This window comes from Buteo buteo, chromosome 20, assembly GCF_964188355.1.
Source record: "Buteo buteo chromosome 20, bButBut1.hap1.1, whole genome shotgun sequence".
NCBI classification, from domain to species: Eukaryota; Metazoa; Chordata; class Aves; order Accipitriformes; family Accipitridae; genus Buteo; species Buteo buteo.
In genome coordinates, this window is record NC_134190.1 from 8027831 (window position 1) to 8049280 (window position 21450).

General features: G+C 44.1%; 2 long non-coding RNA genes across 3 annotated transcripts; one reads left to right on the forward strand and one right to left on the reverse strand.

Moving 5' to 3' along the window:
• Positions 1 to 1473: 1473 nt before the first annotated feature.
• LOC142042351 (uncharacterized) lies at positions 1474 to 8687 on the reverse strand. Of its 2 annotated transcripts, XR_012653724.1 has the most exons (4): positions 7569 to 8687; positions 6967 to 7036; positions 3749 to 4183; positions 1474 to 3610 (listed from the first exon to the last, which is right to left on the reverse strand). It is a non-coding gene; the product is annotated as an uncharacterized LOC142042351 (long non-coding RNA). The 2 variants fall into 2 exon arrangements; XR_012653723.1 differs by lacking the exon at positions 6967 to 7036.
• A 489-nt stretch (positions 8688 to 9176) lies between these two features.
• On the forward strand, positions 9177 to 15159 carry LOC142042350 (uncharacterized). The gene is made up of 3 exons (XR_012653722.1): positions 9177 to 10125; positions 12045 to 12167; positions 13051 to 15159. It is a non-coding gene; the product is annotated as an uncharacterized LOC142042350 (long non-coding RNA).
• The last annotated feature ends 6291 nt before the right edge of the window (positions 15160 to 21450 follow it).

The window sequence follows — 21450 nt, forward strand, 5'->3', positions numbered from 1 at the left end:
CACACCACCGTAACTAAAATGAAAAATAATTTTAAAAAATCACAGTCAGGTTACGGACAGAAACAAACAAGATACCACAAAGCAGCTTGTGAATTTTCCACACAAAGGAGTAAATGTAGAGCACGTTGGCTGCTCTGCAGCAGTGGCTGGCATGCAGGCTCTCACCCTGGTGGACATAAGGTAGCTTCTCCTCCTTCCACTGTCCTTCACCTCTCCAGGGGAAAACAGACACACAAGCTGTCCAAGGGCTCTGAAAAAACAATCACTTTCTCTTTAACCGTCGTAAGACATAGAGCACCATGCCAAAATAAGAGATGCCTGTGTGCCTTTCATCAGCTACTTTCCCTAAACTTTCCCTAACATTCTGTAAGAAGTATGTGATCCCAACATGAAAAGACTTTGTGAGCATTTCAAGAAGGCAGAAAGCCCACTTCAAACATTACCAAGAGAGGAGGGGCTTCAGACTTTTTTGGAGTTTCTCATTCAATTTTCTACAGTTCTTAAAAATGGCAAAGTCCCAGTTAAAGAATATGTACTCTGTGTCTGGACTACTGCAAACTTAAGCTAAACAGAGGACTAGATTTAACAGAAAAGGTCACCTACGAGTTGTTTATACTTCAGGTAAAATCAGGTTTTGAACTAAGTTAACTGCAAAGATTAGATACACAGTCAAGACCTCAGTGCAAGTATTTCATGAGGGCCCTATGGTACTAGGTTGTAGGAGTCTTTCCACTCACATCAAAAAGTTTTGGATAAGGCTGTTAAGACTCACTCCTGCTCACAGTTAGGGCACAACAGGTAGAAAACCTGAGTTCGGCACCTCCTTCTGCACATAAGCATTCACAGATGGTAGTAGCAGAAATAATTGCGTACCCTCATGAAGCATCTCAAAGTGTATTGTCACTTAAAAACAAGCCCACCTAATACAGTCAAGTAAATAATGACAACACAAAAAAATTTGTAGATAATGCTGTTGAAGATATTGCTGCTGTTGTACGAACAACTGAAGACACAGTGTAATGTCTGCTCTGGACTGGGGACGTTCCGTATGTTTGCAAAGTCCCCTGGACAACGGGACTCTAAGCTTCTTGCCACCTCTAGACACTGGCACAACGTAGATGTTTAATAACAAGGACCACATGCCTAGTGCACACAGCACTCACTTGTCAATGTCCCGTATGCTGAAAAATATTTTCTGTGCTAATTGGCAAGGACTGCTGTTAATCCACCATAGAATAGCTCCCTTTTACAAACCTCAGCAAAATCCACTTACCTTTGAGTCAGGCGTACTTCAGAAAGCATTTGTCCTCTTTGCATTGGGATTGAGAGAGACAGAGAGAGAGAAGGGGTGAGAGAAATCCTGGAAGTGTAATAGGGCTTTAGTAAAACTTCAGAAATCCCGTAAGAACATGAAAGAAGCCACAAGCTCTGCACTAAGGAGAGCAACTGGTAATTAAAACCTTGATACAGCAAGTCATCTGAGTTTATTTAAATACGTACTTAAAGATAAACACAAAGCATTTTGCTCAAACATTTTGAGGAATACGATCCTTAAGCAAGATTAACAAGTCTTTAATAACACTTGTGTTATGAAATGTCATTATAATCAAGCAGTAAATCAATAGTACAGTAGCACATGCTGCGGATCTCAAGGGCTGTATTTTGAGGAACAAAAGAAAGGGCAACCTCCTCATCTTTTATGACAGTGATACATGTTATATATACCTACACCTTTCACGCAATGACATTTTTGGTACCTCTAGTCACCCATGAGGCCATCTGTCTACATGGTAAGGGGTATCTGAAAAGGGATAGAGATTTTTTTCTTCGATTTACACACCCTTCAAAGCAGCTTAAAGGCAGGACCCATCACTGCTGAATGGCTGCCTACACCAGTGCACGGTCTTGTTTTATTTTACAGCCCCCCCAACCTCCTCCCCTTGCAGCAGCAGTGGTCAGACCCGGTACAAGGCTGCTCGGAGCGCTTAGGGGGCAGATGAGCCATTGCAAAAACCACTGATTTTCCCTCAGCTTAGAGCTGCAAGGGGCCAGCTGTGCCCATGCATCGGCGCCGGAGCAGGGGGATGCCCAGCCGGGGCCCACGGATGGGAGTGAGGGCAGAAATGCGGGAGCAGAGATTTAGCCTCAACTGAAGCTGTCAGAGCTACGCCCTGGTGAGTGAGAGAATACATGCCTTCCCCTGCCTGGCCCAGGCAGAATTAGCACATCTGGGGCCCACATTTACCGGCCGCTTTGGAGCACCTTTGCCGTTAACACTAAAAACACATCCTGGAGGACATCAGGACTTGAGATGAAGGAGGTGAGAGGGGAAATAAGACACCTTGCCTCCCCCCTCACCTTGTTCCTCCCTCCTCCCACACGGCTCCGAAACACTGTGACTTGAATGCTGTCAATCTCCTTATGGGAGAAATATATTTATAGAAACCCCGTCTCTGTGGCTGAACGCTTTTATGGTACCAGATGTCGGAGGACATGAAGTTGATAATATAAAGCATAGTCCACGGAAAAGGGTCAAAATTATCTGCTGCCAGCAGTGAGAATTACAGCTTCTCCGACTTCCATGGAGCAGTGCCAGTTTACCCCAGTGAGAACTGGGGCTGGCAAGCGGGTACAGACGTAAATAATTAGGCCGAGTATGCTGTTCAGACAAGAAGACATTTGTCCTTTGCAGGAGAGATTTTGCTAGAAAGGGTTAATGCCTTCTGCTTTGAAATACAGCGCGGCAGCTGTAGATGACATCAGATTTTCCGCCATACTGTTTTATATCAACGCCCACGAAGCATCCAGGGAAGACCACGCACTGCTTGAGACTGTGATGAGAGCGATGGTCAGAGGTATCACAATAAATGATATCATTTAGAGATTTCTCGATTATATGGTTGTGTTTAAAAACAGGGATATCTTCAAAATATTGGTGTATATGCAGATGGAGAAAAAGCACCAAGGGTTCAGGCACCTTTCTGGTAATAAACCCACAAAACCCACATGGATCTCAGGTACACACGTGAAACTCACTTGCTTTCAACTAAAGCCAGCAGCCCAGGAAGATGCCAGGGTACATAACTGAAGGATCCACATTGCTATATTTTGGCACTATGCAGCAAAGCCAAGGAAAAGTAGGTTAATTAAAATTCCTATGTCATTTCCATTTCCTCTGCATGTCTACAAGACTGTTTATTCTCACCATCTGAAAGAGATTCTCACCATCTGAAAGATATATTAATTGCTGCTCTTGGTTGGTGAGAATAAACACTACAAGAGATCAGGTTCTCTAGTGAAGCCTTCTCAGTTTTAAAATCCAAAAGAACAGCTTGAAAGGGCTGCTTCTATCTGCACAGCAACTGGCTTAGGATGCAAGTGTAGGGTGAAGTCCATTACTACGTGTCCACCAAAATTTTGCTGATGAACACTAGGTCAGTGTTCATTCCCCATTTCCATCAGCCACACAATGCAGTAAGAAGATTTCATCTGTAGATTAGGTTTAGATGATTTGTTTCAAATAATCCCTTTCTTCATCACTTGTGCCAGCACTGTGGCTACTGAAGTGAACAGGAGCAGGTAGGATCCTGAAAGAGGACTTGCACACAACCTGGAGAGACACAATATGGAAATAATGCGTATGTTTGCTTGTCAGTATTTCAACATTGATGCAGTATGGATGCTGAGATAAGGTCTAACCATGGCCGTGTTGTTGCACTGCTCATGTTGGATCTTGGAGATTGCTTACCTCCTGCCGGCGTAACACCCTGTAGTAATACAGAGTGCGCAGTTTGGTGGCGATTTTTTCCCCCGAACCAGAGCTCGCAGTGACGTGTGTGGATAGCGCAGTCGGTGCCAGCCCACGCGTGGTACCCACGACTGGTTTGACTTCGGCATCACTTCCATTGTGGCTGTAGGTGTGCTTTTAATTCCTAGGTGCTTAGACTTGTAGAGCCTGACAGTGACTGTGATGCGAACGCTTCCCCTTTGCCAACATAACTGCTTTCCAGGCCTTCGGAGCAACTACAGCTAAAAACCAGTAACACATGTTTCAGCTGGATCGGCAACCTCCTTCACCTCTGGGAACACGAGGCCAACAGAACTGGATAGAATCCAAAATGATGCGCAACCGGGCTACTGTCAGACCCCAGCCCACCTTACAGCGATGCCGTTCAGCAAGGCCCTGGTGGAAATGGTACAGTTGGGATGTGGAATAATACACCCGCAGATTTCACTCATGCCTGGCAAGGGCTGGTCCACAGCCCTGTGACCCCCACCAGCAAAAAAATATAATAGGAAAAAATAATGTCTGTGGCAAAGTGACACACTGTAGAGTGACACACACTTCTGGGAGGCTTTGGCCAACCCAGAGAAGTAATATGTGTGTGCTACTGAACCATCCATCAGACAACAGGAGAGAGGCTATCTGTAACAGGCAAAAAAATTTAGGCATCCACTGCATATACTGCTGCCATTTCCCAGCTGAAAACAGCTCACAAGAACCTTTTAGGAGGATACAGTATTCATAAATCATTGTATTTCACAGAGATTTGAAAATGAACACCCATATTACTAAATACCTTACCAGCAGGTGATGAAAGAAATTGTCCAGCCCCTCAAGAACAGAAGAAAGGTTAGTGAGACAAAAGAAACAGGGCTATGCTACTCATGCAGGAGGGTAAGGAAGCTCCAGCCAGCGTACATTTTTGGCAGGTCTTTCAGCTCCTGGAAGAGCCACGTAATACTAAGGAGTTTGCAGGGCTGTAGATCAGGCTCATAGGATTTTCAAAAATGAAACATACACTACAGAAATGTTGGAAGAAGTGCATTAAAAACAAACAAATCTATTTTGAAAATTTGGCTGACACTTGTCTATGAATATAAAAATTCAGAAGTTCATTGTGCAGTAATTGTTGGCCACTTGAGTTACACATGGTGTGGATGAAATGGATTTCAACTAAACATAAAGAAAAGGAATTACTGTGGTGTAATCTCAGCCAAAAATTCTAGCAAACGGACAGAGATTATAAGTAATGAATTTCTAAGAAGAGACAATCTGAGAATACTTCTCAGTTAACAGTATTTCTTTTGACTCTCAACCAGTTATTTACCTGAACATTTTAGTTCTCAAGAGATCTGGAGTGATGCAAAAAGCCTACCTCTCTTGCAGCATCTGTTTACAAAAGCCGTACCTGCTGCAGAGCCATCACAACAAAACAAATTTGGCTTCAGTGCTAATTTGCTCGCCCTAAGTGTCACTTGAGACAAAAGCTAGACCTGGAATAATAGATAGCAATCTCCATAAACGTATCCAAGCCAAATACTTCAGTAACATGAAGGCTGCAAAAACTGATGAGAAAACATACTGAAGTTAAAGCAGTATGATCTTTGGGGCCCTTCTGGGCAAGTCGAGGTATATGCAGGACCCTCCCTCTTCCCATCCTTTGGGGTACCTACATTACATTCATTTTGTGTGCAGCCCAAATGCTAGACTGGTGCTTTACAACTCACCTCTATTTTCTTGCATATACTACCTTTCTAGTTCTGCAAAAATATTAGGCTGACTTGATGGGGTGGGGAAATGATATTTTGCACCTGCTTCTGACCCACAAGAAGTCAACAGGATTTTTGCCTCTGACTTAAAGACAGAGGGAACACGGTCTTACTGAAAAATAAAGAGGAGAGGCTGTTTGTTATATTTGAATGCTTGTACTTCTGTTACACTGCCATCGTAATTTGCTGCAATTTTCTTGGGTCTGTTTCTAATACAAACATATAAGCCAGCTCTATCAAATGCAAATAATGACAGCTTTAAAAAAAAATAATTAATAAATCCTTAGGCTTTCAAGCAAAGGAGAGCACATCAGTGACTTGCTAATCAATGCACAGACCCCCTTGTAAAGTGCTAAGGTCTCTGTGGAAACACATCATGTATATTTGATTTTTCCCCAGAAAGTTTTGGTTGTGAAATGATGCATTGAGAGTTTGTAACATATTTATCCCTACATCTTCACAATAGTGCAACTGCCATTATTGGCAGTGCAGGAATCAGATACTAAATCCTGTCCATCACTGAAAATGTCACTCTCTAATACCAGCCCAACAGCTCCAACACACAATCTCCCCTGGAGATACTCTACCCCTTGTACAAACAGATATTTTGAACATCCACTTCTGAAACTTTCTCTTCACCTCAAGAGCAAACTTGTGCTTATTTATTATTATCTATAGAGCATCACAGGGGTTTTTTGTTTTGTTTTGTTTTTTAAGCATAATGTCTTTGTCCCCCAGAAACAATCACACTCAGAGCTATCCCAGAGAGAACATGGTGATCACCTGGAGGCCAAAAAAGAATTGGAATTTCCAGAATCCCTTCCCAATAAATTTCCTGATTGATGAGCACAGTTATTTACACGACTGCAAGGCATGCTGCGGTAAAACATGTTTTCCCCCTTGACCAGTGAAACATCTGGGGTTACCCCCAGGTGTCCGTAGACACCAGTCCTACACCCATCAGAGCAATATTGCATGCATGGCAAAACTCCAACAAAGAGCACCAGGAGCAAGGTTAAATCTCATTCAGGGAGGTGCAACACCAAATAAAAGGTGAGATCCAGGGGGAGGAGAAAGATTACAGCAGTGCAGGATCCTGGGGTGCTCCTGTTACACATGCATCCTGAGAGCTCCTCTGTGCTTTTGGTTTTAATTAGCATTTGTTAACATATGGAGATATTTACCCAGAAGGAAGGTTGGTGGAGAGGTTACCAGAAACAGCCTCTCTCCCTTTCCCCCATCCCCTTCCCACTGGGGCACAGGGGCCAGGTCTCCAGCTGGTATAAATCTGCAGTGCTCCACTGATTTACACCAGCTGAGCATCTGGCTTCAAGACATTTCCGATCGTATATAAGAACAGCATCATGGTGCATTGCTTATAAATCTCTCCTGAGCCAAGGCTGTGGTCCTCACCTGCACCCTGCTTAGATGTGTTGTGCTATACTCTCTCCCATGGCATCGGATGAACGCACCAGGCTGTCACCTGGGGAAAATAGGTGCAGGATCCTACATCCCATCTCCTCTTACAAAACGGAGGTGGGAGAGAAGCGGGGAAATCCTTGCCCGCTCCCTCCCCCAGCGGCGTGGGGTGGAATAGTTAGCCGGTGTTTATAAATTGCTCTGAGGGGGTCAAGTGTGGGAGTGATTGATGTCAGCTTCTCACCATCGCGTTCAACAGCTGACCAAGGGTTGGTTTTCCTTTCTCTTAATAACAGACCAAATGGCACCCACGGCCCAGCCTTCGCCTTGCAAGGGCAAAGCCCAGGCTGCGGTCCCCCACGGCGCAGGAGGCATCCCCGCTCCTCGCACAGGTCCCGGGAAGAATCAGCGCAGCCCCGGCCACCCTCCTCCCGGCGGAGACCACCCGCTTCCAGCCCAGCCCCGCTGCCCCCCCACCTCACCCCCTGCCCAGGCACCCTGTTTGCTCAGCTTTCCACCGCTTACTTTAATGCAGGGGGATATCTTTCCCCCTGAGCCTCGGGTCCTCGCCACCCCCCGCGGCTCAAACCACGTACCCACCACAGCTGGTTTGGTTTAACTCGTGCCCGAAGTTCTTGTCAGCAGGAAGGTGGCTTGCTCCCTCTGCTTTCCTGCAGACTGCGTTAGTGCTTTTGAACCAGCATTTTTTTCCCAATGTTTGCCTCATTTTTCTGAAGAAAAAGCAATTCCCTTTATAGCAGTAAAGAAAGTTTCTTCAAAATTGTCTGGCACTCGAGTCTTCAGGCTAGTCAGGCTTTTAAACAGGCTTGAATTCCTTTTCCTGCCTGTCCTTTATGAGGAAAATCTGAAATTTATATATGCCTATTTCATTGTATTTAAAGCCGCATTAGTTTCAAAGATAGTTTCAGTGAGAATGAAATTAAACTAAAATTTGATGTAATAGAAGTCTTTTTGCATTGTGGACACCATGTTTTGCTGATCCTCCTGCATTCCTGTGACAAACGTGACTAAGCCATGATTACTCATATGGCAGCACCTGCCGCCTCTGGAGGGAGGCACGGAAGAAGAGGAATCGTCTCAGGTGAGAGCAACAGAAGAATAATTTGCTTGGCCATGGTGGAAATAGATGGTCTGGCTGGTGCCACAGCCAGCCATGGGGCCAGGAGATGGCCTCTGTAGTGGCAGGTGGCAGACGTTGCCATGGGTAAAGCTGGGAAAGGATGAGAACCTGAACCAGCAGCCACCCCATCTTCTCCAAGGCCACCAGAGCAACTTCGTGCAGGTCTCCTGTGGCCAGAAAGCCAAGGTATTCCCTTTCCTCTGGATCCCACAACACAGGGGCAGCTACGCACTGCCAAAGGTGGGATCACAGCGCTCACCACATCGCTGTATCCGTCCTGCTTCCTCAGAAAGGTAACAAGATATTTGGCTTTAAAGCAGGCAAGGGTGCAGCCTCAGTCCTGCGCCTCCTGAGGTCCCTGGGAGTCTTGCCACTGGTTTTACCGGCCAGGCAGTCGGCGTCACTGCGTGGTACTTAAGCAGCCCCTCTGGAATCGCAGCCCTAGACTGCAATTAGTGCTGATTTATTCTGGGTGACTACAGTTCAACACAGACCAGTACAGGTCTGGCTGCCACAATTCATCCTTGAGATTTGCCAGTAAAGGCAGCAATTCTTTTGATCTTCCTAATAGAGAAAATTGGAGAGCGTACAATTAGCTTTTTTTTTTTCCCCACTGCCATTTGGATATGACTGCAAGTAGTCTGAGGGGGAGCTCTGCTTGGAGCAGGCTGCTCCTCCGGTCCTGCTGGCCACGTAACGTTGAAGGATTTAAACGCTCCCGACTCCGCTCCCAAACAGGTCAAACGTGTAGGGGGAAAGAGCTTGAAATAAGAGTGAGGGCATGGCCTGAGGCAGAAAAGATGGAGTGACAGAGGAACTCCCAGTGTCATTTGACTGTAAAGCAGCTTGCTTTACATAGCTCATGCAGCTTGGTCTAGCAGGGATCAAGGCGTGACCCAAATCACTGGCTGTGACCAAGTTCACAGCAGGGTGAGAAAAGAGCCCAAATCTGTCCTTCCAGCTCCTTTGACTAGGAGCTGCTTGTTCGCTGGTGCAGCTCAGGGGAGGGCAAGGGCTGAGCTGTATGACACTGGCTCTGGACAAATACAGCAGCGAGTGGTCAGCAGGATATAACGAAGCAAAAAAGAACATTTCCTCAGCTACAAGAAATGAGAGATATCCAGGACACGTATCCTCCTGTACAAAGCATCCGCTGAGATGGTGGTCATTTATTCATGCTCTCCGCATTGTCCTTGTCCTTGGAGGTGTTTTCTGCGTGCCGTCCAGCATTCTGTCAATCTGTGAAGACAAGACGTGATTACAGGCAATAGTTGCTCTAATGACGGTTCTCCTAGGCTGAAAGGAGTGAACGATCACCAGCCCTGTCTGAAGGGGGACAGATGGAAATGGAAGTCACCTCCCCAAGCAGCGAGTTAGGCAGCGAGGCTTCAACAGAAGTGGGATGGGGGCTTCTGCAGCAAACTCCCAGCAAATTAGTCCTGTCCTCCCGCCGTCCAATATGGTCATGATTATTTAAAAGCAGGGGAATACCAACCGTTACATCTGTACAAACACGCCACAGGAAACCAAATTGTAAAGACATCAGCAATCAAGACCAGACTCTTGGTTTGTTTGTTCGGATATCAACATCCACTAAAGACAGCCCCGATCACGGCTGTAATTGGCACGGCAGTAAATGTTCCTGGGGCGATGTGGAAGGTGAATAGGGCAAGGTGGGCAGAGAGCAAACCTGGTCTCTCTGGGATCCCCCACTGTTTCAAGAACAACTTGTGAACTGTTGTGGAGCAGGGCATAACTAAATTAGTCTGGGGAAGAGAAGGGTCACACAAACATGTCCCGGTCAGCATCATTCACTCTGGCATTTTGCTTGACGCTCATTCTGAAGTTCAAGCCAGGAAGCTGCCGCAGACACCATTCAGCTACAAGCTCTTCTCTCTCCTCCTGAAAACATCAAGTAACCAGAATATTACCTGCAACCAGAAGTGTGCCTGCCGCTCCTCGTGAGTCTTGCAAAGTGTGAGGCATACTTTTCCCACCAACAATGATAAAAGGTTGGTTTGTGTGTTTGTCTGTTTGCTTTAATGATTAAACATTTATCCTATAGGGGATTTCTTCTTTGGAGGTTAAAATAATGAAAGAGACCAGGATTTTTTGAACAATTCACCTAATGTGGCCCAAATGTTCATGTATCATCTCTGTTCTTGAATCTTGGGCGCCAGTTAAAGATCATGCCTACTATAAGACACCCAGTTATAATGCAAGCATTAGCATTTAGCACACATTTACTCAGAAAAAACAAGCCCGTGCAAACTATGAATATCTCAACTTCAAAAAATCCAGGAGAGTCTCTTTTAAAAACCTCCAGGAGGAGACTTCCTTTAATGTTCTGAGTGCCTTCAAGTCATTCACAAATTAACAAGCACAGAGTATTAATAAACTGAGTAGCTTAAGATGTGCATGTGGTCTTACTCTCATGGGGGCGGGGGGGGGAAGAACCATGCCTTCCTGCATTAGAAGACCCTACCAAAAAGAACCCCCAAAACCATAAGGCTGCAGGGAATTCAGCAGCACACTTTCCTCCTGTGGTCTTCCACTGTCACAGGCACCCTAAAAATAAGGGGGAAATTCTATTTTGTCTTTTGTCATCTGTACAGAAGAAAATGCATCTCTTCTGCGTGCTGCATGTCTCTGTAGTGTATCAAGCGTTAGCACATGCAGGCATGAAATACAGTGATAAGATTAATAACAACAATATACAGTTTTTGCTACAAATGCATTCTTTTGCATCAAGACCTCAAGTAAGTTAATAGCTTCAGTAAATATTTAAGAATATGTTGAAGCCAATGGGACTTAGGTGCTTTCCCTCACTGGGCCCTTAATATGCGAATATGAGCTTCTATTTGATCAGCTCCCAAAATCATGAAAGTAGTGGCTAAACTAATGCAGAACTCACCAGAATTTGCCAGATCCTGCAACACTAGAAACAGGACCACTCCTTGAAACTAGTGACACTTTAAAACAGATAAGAAAAAGTACTTTTTTTTTTGCAGCAGGTAATGATTTCTGGAATCTGTCCCTGCCTTGTCTTCTTTCCTGCTCCTCTTGGGATGGAAGCAATGCTGCTTACCCCTTAATCTTTCCCAAACCTCGGCTATCATCATTCCACAAACTAGGGAAACTTGCAGAGCAGAGGGGAAATCTACGTTACTAGAGAGAAATGTGGAAAGTTGAGTCATTTTAAGAACTAGAAAAGATACCAAAAAACAGATACAATATTTCTCTCCTGTTTGGGGCAGGGGGGACACCTAAAAATAACAACAACAACAAACCCTAAAACCAGTTTGGTCTAGTTATGATAATCTAGGCATAACATTTATATGAGAACATAAAACACAGCACACAGCTGTAAGTAAAACAATATGTGTGTTCCTGAATAATGGGAAAATAGCTTGCCAATAAGGATATATTTTGAGCAAATGAAAGATGACCTGGAATTGACTCTTGAGTAACAACTTGATTACTTATAAAAATAGGAGGTAGGGAAAAAGAAAAAGGGAGAGGAAGCAGTGGTTGGGAAGAGCTTATGTTATGTGGTATTTGATGTATTTACTTTGAAAAGTTTCCTTTTGATGAATAATAAAAACAATGCCGTAACAGCCACCTTCATGCCAAAAAATAAGATTGGCTAGGGATTTTACAACTAATATGGCTCTACTCACCCAGATTCTCCATGTCAGAAGCCCACGTTTAAGCTTAGATGGCGAAACTGAAGCAAAAGATGTTGAATAAAGAGCAACTCTGAAGGCAAAGGGAGAGGAGAGCATGTGGCACAGCTCCTTGAGAGAGAGCTTACCGGCTCTCCAGCCTGCAAATTGTTTCCATGCTGGTGTGCAGAGCAACACCCTAGTGTGCCTTGGAAGAGACCCAACACGCTTACCAGCTAATGCATTTCTTTCTTTTAATATCCAAGGTGAGCTCAGTGTTCATAAAAGTACAAGATTGCCAGGCTTGTTGGCTGAAGCAATCCGCCACCACGGGTGAGACGTTTACCCCCTGGGCTCTAGGTCCTCCACGTACAAGGCAGAGCTGCCAGGTATGCGGCAGGGGCGAGAGGGGGGACAACACAACCCCGCGCCAGGTTATTGCTGGGGAAGCTTGTTCTGTACGCTTGCAAAATATTTGGGAGGCGTGTTGTGATGCAGGGCCCTGGAAAAAGCCACGGGTGAATGGTAGTGCATCCCCCTGTACCCACCCAAGTGATTAACTACCCCTACCCTCCTTGAGCCCCCCAGCCCTCACCCCTCAGAGACACCAGCACTAGGGATGTCTTTGCAACTCCCTGGGTTCTCATCTTTCTGTTGATGCTGCATGCAGTGGTATTTTCTGGAACAGCATTTTACACCAGTTTCAAACATCTCTATAGTCAAAAAAGCCTTTTGTGGGTTTCTTTCAACCTGTACTTGCATTCTGATTTCACCCCTGTGAAAGAAACACCTGTCTCATCCTTGTCCCTCTTCTCCTTTCCCATACGTGTGATGGACTTTTTCCCTTTGCTGGTTCTCTCCACTTCTGGATCTTTGCCCATCTCTCTCTCTCCTTCTGAGACATTTCTTTATTTTTAAATATCAGCCTAGAAGTCTTTCTCTCTAATCACTGAAGAACGCGGTTTTGAGGTCAATTGCAATGCATTTCTGCCTAGCTCAAAAGCTGAGGGGCTTCCTTGAAAAATACCCCAGACGATTGCTTTCATAGCGATGAGGGAGCAAAGTTCAGGCCTTGTCCTGATTTCCAGTTAATCTGAGCTTACATGAAAGCTCCCCATGATACACAAAGAAATATTTACTATATGAATTTAAGCAACGTTTCCTGCTTTGCAAAAACAAAGTTAGTGTTTCAGCTGGGTTTTCTGTCCAGTGTGTTTCTGATATACAGTGCTTGTGATGGCATCCTGACAGGTTTCTTCTTCACTTTCTCAGCTGGACCTGTTCACAGGAAATAGGAGGACCAAGATTTATATACTTAAAGCAGCATTTTGTTGCTTTACATGACTAACTCAACAAAGGTCAAGCAGTGAGAAGCAAAGAATGGAGGAGCAAGTACAGAGGCAACACAGAGAAGTGAACCCGATTAATTTTTCCCTTGGAAATACTAGAGAGAGGATTGCTTTCCTTGGAGAACATGCATTTGTAACGGAGATGTTGCCAAAATTACTGGGATGACTAAAATGCGGAGTGCAACTACTTCATCTTTTATACAGCTCTGTGTCCACAAAGGGTAAAGCCTGCAGAAAGCAATAAGCCAGCAGAACGTCACAGTTATTAATCTGGGGTATTTTATCTCTTTTCTCTGGGTATATCTATTAGCTGTGCATGTGACTCTTTAAACAAAACCTTTTCCTATGTCCTCTTCTTCTTACATCCCTCTCCTTTGTTCTTTTATTGGTTTAAGCTGTAACTTACCGGGTCAAGAAAATCATTCCCATTTTTATTACAAGTCTCTATACATAATAAGTCATACATATGTTAGGAGTAAGAACTAGAAGTAATTATTTGCTGAGGTCTGTCTTTCGTAGCAAAGAAAGAGCAGCCATCATTTGTGTGGATTTTTTTAATAAAGTGGGTATCGTCATGTGCACTGGGCAGAGAAAGGCCTCATCAGAAAGAATACAAATGGGAAGGAATCTGTTGGCGCCTTGGCTTCAGTGAAGCCATGTTTCAGAGGGCTTTTCACCAGTCATTAGTGGGGTGGGGGGAGAGGGGCTCCAAGTCACATTCATTCTCAAATCACTGATGATCCCTTACCACTCGCCTTGACATTAGGCTTTTTATTCTGTTTTAACAGGGGGATATGGGATTTCTTTATAATTCATTCCATAATTCTACCTGCACTCCCCTTGTAAGGTGGTAGTTGATGAGAAAAATGCCTCTTCACTGCAGCCCTAAAAGAGCAATGCAACTCAGATTAAAAGCTGGATTTTCTTTCCCTGTCCCTGTGTACACCAGTACATCTCGTCGGGGTACCTGGGTACCAACAAGCGCTCAGATGACGACTGCCCGCGGGGGAAGCGTGCATCGGTCAGTGCAGGCTCTCCCCAGTGCAGCCTGCTCTCCTCACTGGTATTCCTTTCGCTTCTTTCCCAACAAGGTGGAAAAGGAACCACCTGGTTTTATGCACTACGTCAGTCTTCAAGGTCTCAACCAGCACTCTTCCTTTCCTGAGTCAGCACCTATTTAAACCAGGTACTTTAATGAGGTTTGCCATTTATGCTGTCAGCCTTCCTCTTTATTCTGCCTATTGGCCACCCCGAGGGGATGAGGACTAATAGTAACTGCAAAGTTATGTCAGAGTAGATCTTTATCTTTCCAAGAGTGAGTTTCTTCGCTCTCCTATCCACTGCTATGAATCGCATTTCCTACGCTTCCAAGGACTGCGCAGGTAAGCGAGTTTCTGTACAGAAACACCCAACATGTCGCCTCAGCATTGCTCTGTTGCCTTTTTATTTTTGATTTTTTGTTAAATTTTACACCATTTTACAACACATACATTGTTGCTACATTGTGACAAGCTTTTGACTAGTAAGGAAGAAGCTTTTACAATTGGCGTTTCTGAAAAGGCTCCAATTTATTTCTCAGAAAGATCCTTGGGATAAAAAGCAGATTAACGTTCAGAAGCAAGTTAAATGAAAAATTGAGGTTGCTCAGAGGGAGATGTTAAAGGCTGACTGGCACAAAAGGCTACTTTCTGGCAAACTTCTCGAAGCACTAAAAGAAAAGGGTCAAGAGTCATCAGCTTAAGTAATGATCTCCAAGGCAAAAATATTGGCTGGCCAATACCATAACTACAATGGACTATTATATGTATGTTCTATAGGCTGAATGCATCAATTATACTCATCATGGGGCTTCTTGAACATGCTTAAATTGCTATTTCCTTTTATTCAATGTGATAGCATATAAATTAATGCAAAGGCATACATGAGAGTATTTTATACCTTCTCTCCTCTGTTTTAAATGTTGGGGATCAGTGGTTTCACTATGAATAATTTAGAGGGAAAAACTTTCAGAACTGAGGGGGGTGGTAGGGCACGTCTGTGTCTGCGAGAGAAGTTCTGTCCACTAACCACACTTATGTAGGATGGGAAACAGCTTTGCCAATCAATAAAGCATCATAATTCCTCTCCTAACAGGAAATGAGGACTCAGTGCAATACTGCAGTTTTAATTTTAATGCAATTTAAAAGAAAAAAACACCCAGCACCAGATGCTCATCAGAAGACCATTAAATGTTATTACTATATGCTATTTCCCTTAGGAACTCTCATGGTTAAAAATCAACAACAAGAAGCAGCCTATACCCTTTTATAGTGAACCTCTTCAGCTGCAGTTCAGTTAAAAGGTCTGACAGGTCACAAGAGTCATCACAAGTTTGATTATTTCTCAATAGGCAAGCTGAGATGAGGATAATTGCTATGTTTTTGGAGACCTTCTCACCACAGAGCCCCTCACGCTCTCCGTCCTTCAGCCTGGTGAAATGTGGCTCAAACACAGCTCATGTCCTCTCTGCTTTTTTCACCGTCCTTTCCTAGATACATGTACTGCTTCATTTCTCACAAAGGACTGAGCGCTGGGCCGTTCACATGCATGTGGCTTCCTGCAGGAAAGCAACAGCAGGCCACAGCTGGTGGGTGGGTGGGTGGACGCACCTCCAAGCAGGGCTCCTGCACCAGCAACCCTCCTTGATTGCCACCACTCTCCTCCGTCCCCATTTGACCACGGCAGAAGGAGCTCTCTGTTCCAGCACGCACCACTCGGCTCTCCTGGCACGGTGTCAGTGCTGGAAAACTCGTTGTGGCAGTGCTCTGAGATTTAATACGGCAATATCCTCCTGGAGTTTTATTCACGGGTAGTTTGATATCTTTCTGGGAGAAAGAGTCAAGGAGATCGTTCAGGCTGCAAAGCTGCTGCAAACTGAAATCAAGGGAAAACTCATTGCTAGTTTCTTGGAGGGTTACATCAATGGTTTCCCAAAAGTGAGGAACTCCAGAAGTGAGGAAAGGTGGTCAGGACACACAACAGTCAGAGCCTCTCAAGGTTCAGGTGACTTTTCCTGCTTTGCTGCAGCCTCTCAGGACCCATTACTCGACAGCAGCAGTCTTAGGGACTAACAATGTTATGTGAAGTAGGGACATCGGTACCTCTCCATGTCACAGGGACATGAGGATGGATGCACTAAGGAGGACTGTGTGGTGTTCAAAACATGGTGATCCCAGAAAAGCCTTATATTGACATTAAAATTATTAGGGGGAGGTTTAGCTCCACACACTCTAAAAAGGGCAACACCCCAAGTCTGAATTTGAAGAGACCCTTAATTCACAAATACAGATCTTCTCAGACCTCTATAAGTTTTGGGGGACTTAAGCAGCAGTCATCCTTCACCTGTTCACATTTCTTTTCCTCAGCCTTCAAATAAATGTACTGGCCCAAGAGCCAGCAGTAACTTTCCTCCCATAATCCCTGGGAAACGGAAGGGTAGTATACCGCAGGAAAAAGGAATGCTGAAACCTCTCCAGACTCAACAAAGAAGGAGCCAGGACTCTTAGCATCCCTCCTAAGCATAAAAGCACTGACAAATGGACAAAGACTCCCTTCTTAGGAACTGGCAACAACACAGTACATCCAACTCACAAATTAGATAGAAAGAAGGGGTTTGCAGTGTTGAAGAAGCATCTGACACTGCTTTCTGTGAGGAGGCTGGTGTTACTTAAGTAATACTCTCACTGTAACCAATGGGAATCTTGCCCAAGTGAGGAGTAAATGAAATACCCTAGCTAAATATATTATGTTGGCTAGGGCCAGGCAAGGTACCTTGCTAAAATTGGTCTTTTACTCATATATTTGGGTTACAACACTCAAGGTTTTGCTTTTTGAGCAATGTGTATCTGGTTCTGTAAGGATTTGGTACCAGCTTCATTTTCACAGCAGACATCTTTAAGCAGTCAGCTAAGTAACCCCAATGCTGCAGTGACAGTGCTGAGAATCTTCTAGGAAATGAAGCCGAACAGCTACAGCACCTCATCACTAAGGAGTAATTGAACACTTTGATATGATAATTGATTATCGTGCATTGATTAAAGCTGACAAGAGAGCATACAATCTCCAGATGACTTTCAAATTACAAAGCCACAAACTTCAAAGCTTATTTGGATTCACACAACAAAATACATTGTTATTTACAATGTAAAAAAAAAAATCCTCATAAATGAGGCAAGAATTTTAAAACAGTAAATGGTGAAACAGCACAACTTGAAATAAGGAACTAATCAATGCTATCAAAATGGCTTCAGTCTGTCCTGAGGACTCTAATCATTTCCAGATGATAACATGGGACTGATTGGATGTCTCTGGCAGCAATTCTTATCAAGGCCTGATTATAACAACTACAATAGGAAGAAGAAAAATTGGTTGGTAGAGGGTGGTTAAGAAGGCCTGAAGAAATGTGCAAACAATTGCTCAGTTTGGTGTAAATCCACCTGATCTGGTGGTTGCAAGTAAAGGCAGCAACTGCTGTTGGTCATTTCCAGCCATGCTGAGATGCTTTTCATAAATTCAGCCAAACACACACTGGAGAATAGTTTTATTTCGTGGTAAAAGCAAACCAATTTGCAACCACTTGCAATTTCTACAAACTAGCAAATCATCAGCAGAGCATCTTGACTTGCTTCCTGGTTTTAAAAGCCTTTTCAACTCTCCTTAATTGCACATTATTTTAATTGCCATGATTCTACCTCTAGAGCTGTAAGGGAGCAGCGCAGTTGTTACTATTTATTGGTATTATTACTCCAGACAGGAATCAGGACCATGTTTTCCTTGTCGTCATGAAAAACTTTACAAAGATATGATCCTGCTGAAAGAGCTTTATCTAAATCTGCAAGACCAGAGGCAACAGGTGGCTACAAGAGAGCAATGGCAGCAGAAAGAATTTACAGAGCTCAAAGGAAAGCAGTGGGCTCAGTATAAAGTTAGGTCTTCAGTCCTATCCCTGCTCCAGCGCTGCATTTCTGGGCTGAAACCCGATATTGAGGCATGTAGCTCACATCATTCAAAATTTGGAGACTACCCAGCTTTTCTGAAGTTTCTTTAAGGTTAACCAAATTTCCTTAGGCAGGCCGTGCATTGCTCAGTTGTTTCATGTTGTGTTGGAAGAAGCATTTTCTGCAATATGACTTTGATGCAACCAGGTGAAATGAGGTGTCTAGAGCAAGGCTGGGATTCATTTATACTGGAAAATCAAAACAAAGCTCAAAATATACAAAGTCATTCAAAGCAAGTACAATTGAGAACTTGGAGTTACCCCAGTGCCAAAATTGCACTTTTAATTTTTAATGAAAAGCTACTTTCAGAATGAGCACAGACAAGACCAGTCACAAACCACGTAACACTCGCTGCTTAGCAAAGGTGCAAAATAACCACGTAAGATGTACTGCGGAGACAAACGACTGGATCAGACTCAGCAAGCTGTCCTACGGGAATGCGAGCACTGCTCTTCCTTTGGGGAGAAAGTACAGATATTTTGCAGTATGTTTATGCCAACTGAATGAGCTTCAGTTTCTTCACCACACAGTATGCTGCATCTAAGCTAGGGGATAGGTTAAAAATCTGTTTTGGGACAAGAAGTGAGACAAGAAGAAGAAAAAAGTATTTTGGAAAGGGAAGGAACATCCCACTCATCCCACTGATAACAAACATTATCTTGTCTAACGGGAGCTTGCTACTGCTAGTCTATTGTGTCCCCAGCTGGTTATGACTTTGTTTCAGAGGTTTGGTCCATGGGATGCCACTTCTCAAACAAGGACACGGTGACCTTCATAATGTCTGATGGGCCAGAGAAGTTTGGCTGTGAGAGAAAGTTTATTCAAGATTAAAGAGAAGGTGAAGCTCCTAAACATGGAAGACTATAAAATTTTTAAATACTTCCTACCTTTGTTGTCTAAAGTTCAACCCACATGTGCAAGAAAAACACCAGAACTTTATTTAAATTCACATTTCTGGCTTGATGGCTACATTTGCTGGAACTTTTATAAAATTACCTTGTGCGGATGTCATTGTAGAGAAAGACACAGTGTCAATGTCACCACTGTGTCAGTATGGGGCAGTCCTGGTAGCTGAAATAGCATGACATGAAACAGCCACAGGATAACAGAAGCTAACCACATCAGGTGGTATTCTCCACCAGGACCCAGTTACCCACTGGTGTGCAGTAATATGAGGGTGAACCCGTGCTGCAACAACTCACCCTTTCCAACTACAGAAAGAACACCATTTGCAATGAGAACCTACTTTTAATTAAACCCTTCTCCCTCCATTCTCATTTCAATCATAGCTTGTGCAACCCAGACTGAAATATTAGGTCAGCAAAGATCTCCACATCAACAAAATACCTGTGAGGCAGTCAGTCCATTCACTAGTCACCACCATTCCCCAGTCTTAGGGAAAGCATCGGTGCCCTCTCTGATACCAGCACAAGGATTTACTTTTCATGATTATTGGCAGATTTTGAATCAAAAGCTTCAGGCTTACTGCAGCAATTAAATGCATGAGTCATGTATTCGCTCATTTGGAAATACGGTCACCAAGACTGTAAAAGGTGCATTGCAAGGAGAAAATCTGTCCCAGGTGCCACGGGACAGATTTGTTACCCAGGCTGGTTACAAATACACCTGAGTTCCTCCTGCGGCATCACCCAAGACTCATACCCCTCTCCTCCTCCTCGTCTAAAGTGACTGCCGGATTCCCACCGGCGACACTGCTGCTGTGCATTCTCCTCCCTGGGACTCCTAGCAGGACTGGGAAGGCGGCTGCTTGCCTTTCCCACCCTTGCTTTTACAACCCCATCCCACTGTGGGAGGACCTATGGAGCAATAACTGCATGGCCTGCCCACCCCCAGGGCCTGGAGGGCTGGTTGTGTTGTTAAGAGGAGAGGCAGAACTGCCTCCATCCCCGTGCTGAAAAGCCATTATGGTCATGAGGTTTTAAGTGTGTACTGCTACGCAGGCTGAAGAGGAATTAGTGCAGCTGGATTTGGAAGGACAAAGAAAACTGGTGTTCTACTATGATCGATGGTCATTGATCTGACGCTAATTAGTAAAGAAAAAGTCTTTAAAATACTGAAATTGCATATAATCGCTTGATTATTCATCCTAGCTTAGTCCTGGTTCCTTGACGCATTTGACCCAACTTCTAGCAAATATTTCTCATTAAGCAATACTAATATATTTATAACATAGTGAAAGGTAAGAGACCAACCAAAGTTGCCACCTCCTTCTCCTATCATTGTTTGGCTTAGCATTGTGCTTTGCATGAGGAGATGCTTTGCATGAGAAGCTTTGTATGAGCTTTGGGATTTGGATCCCTAATGTCGTCTCATCTAATATAAACATCTAAAAACCTCTAATCTTTTCTTTAATAAAGCTTCTTACAGACCTCTCAGAGCTGATTGTGTCTTATGAAAGTGAGTTCCCTGAGTCAGTTTCCTGTGTGAAACAAAATTTTCTTTAACAGATCATAGTGCCCTCTTTTCTACTCTCTGAAATTTTCTGATGTTGGTTTCTGTATGAATGAGTTCTTAGAACGCCTCCTTAACCTGCCCTGTGGTCTCCTTTCACACGGTTCTACTGCCTCTCTCTTACCCATTTCCCTTGTAGCCAGCCCCAACTTTTACAATTCTTCATTGAAATGGACAGTGCATGGAAATGATACACCTCAGAGCAGTGCACAATGGTATTCACAACATTTGTGAGGCCAATGATTATTGCATGTAGTGGCTGTCTCAGACAAATATCTGAACCTGAATGACCATGGTGTTCCTGTCCTCACGAAAAGATTTTTCTCTCCCATCTCTCTTAGCGCGCGCCCCCCCCCCCCCCGCCTCAAAACCTCAGAACTTCAAAATGCAAGAATGGGATAGGAAAAGTGGTGAAACCAGAACAAGGAGGACCCAGTAACTGGACCTCCCTCCATTTTCCACACCCAACTCAGCTACAAGAGGCTCTGCAAGCTCTGCGCTGTGCGTCTGCTCGTCTGCTCTAGCTAACAGGGGTCTGTGGAAGGTGTTGAGCCCCTGCAGAAGAGAAGCTCGTACGATGGGGATCAACTGATTAGGTAGAGAAGTGGCAAAGGTCAAAGCACCATTGCTGTAAGAATCAGCTGAAGCAGACAAGGCAGGTAGTAAAAATGAAATCCTTGAAAGTGGTATGTTTTAAGTAGACTAAGTTTCTCACGGGGTCTCAAGAGGCATTTAGTTGGAAAGGGCAGCTCTGCAAAGTTGTAAATTCCAGAAATAAGTGAAAGACAAAAACCAAACCAAAACTCCAAAACCTT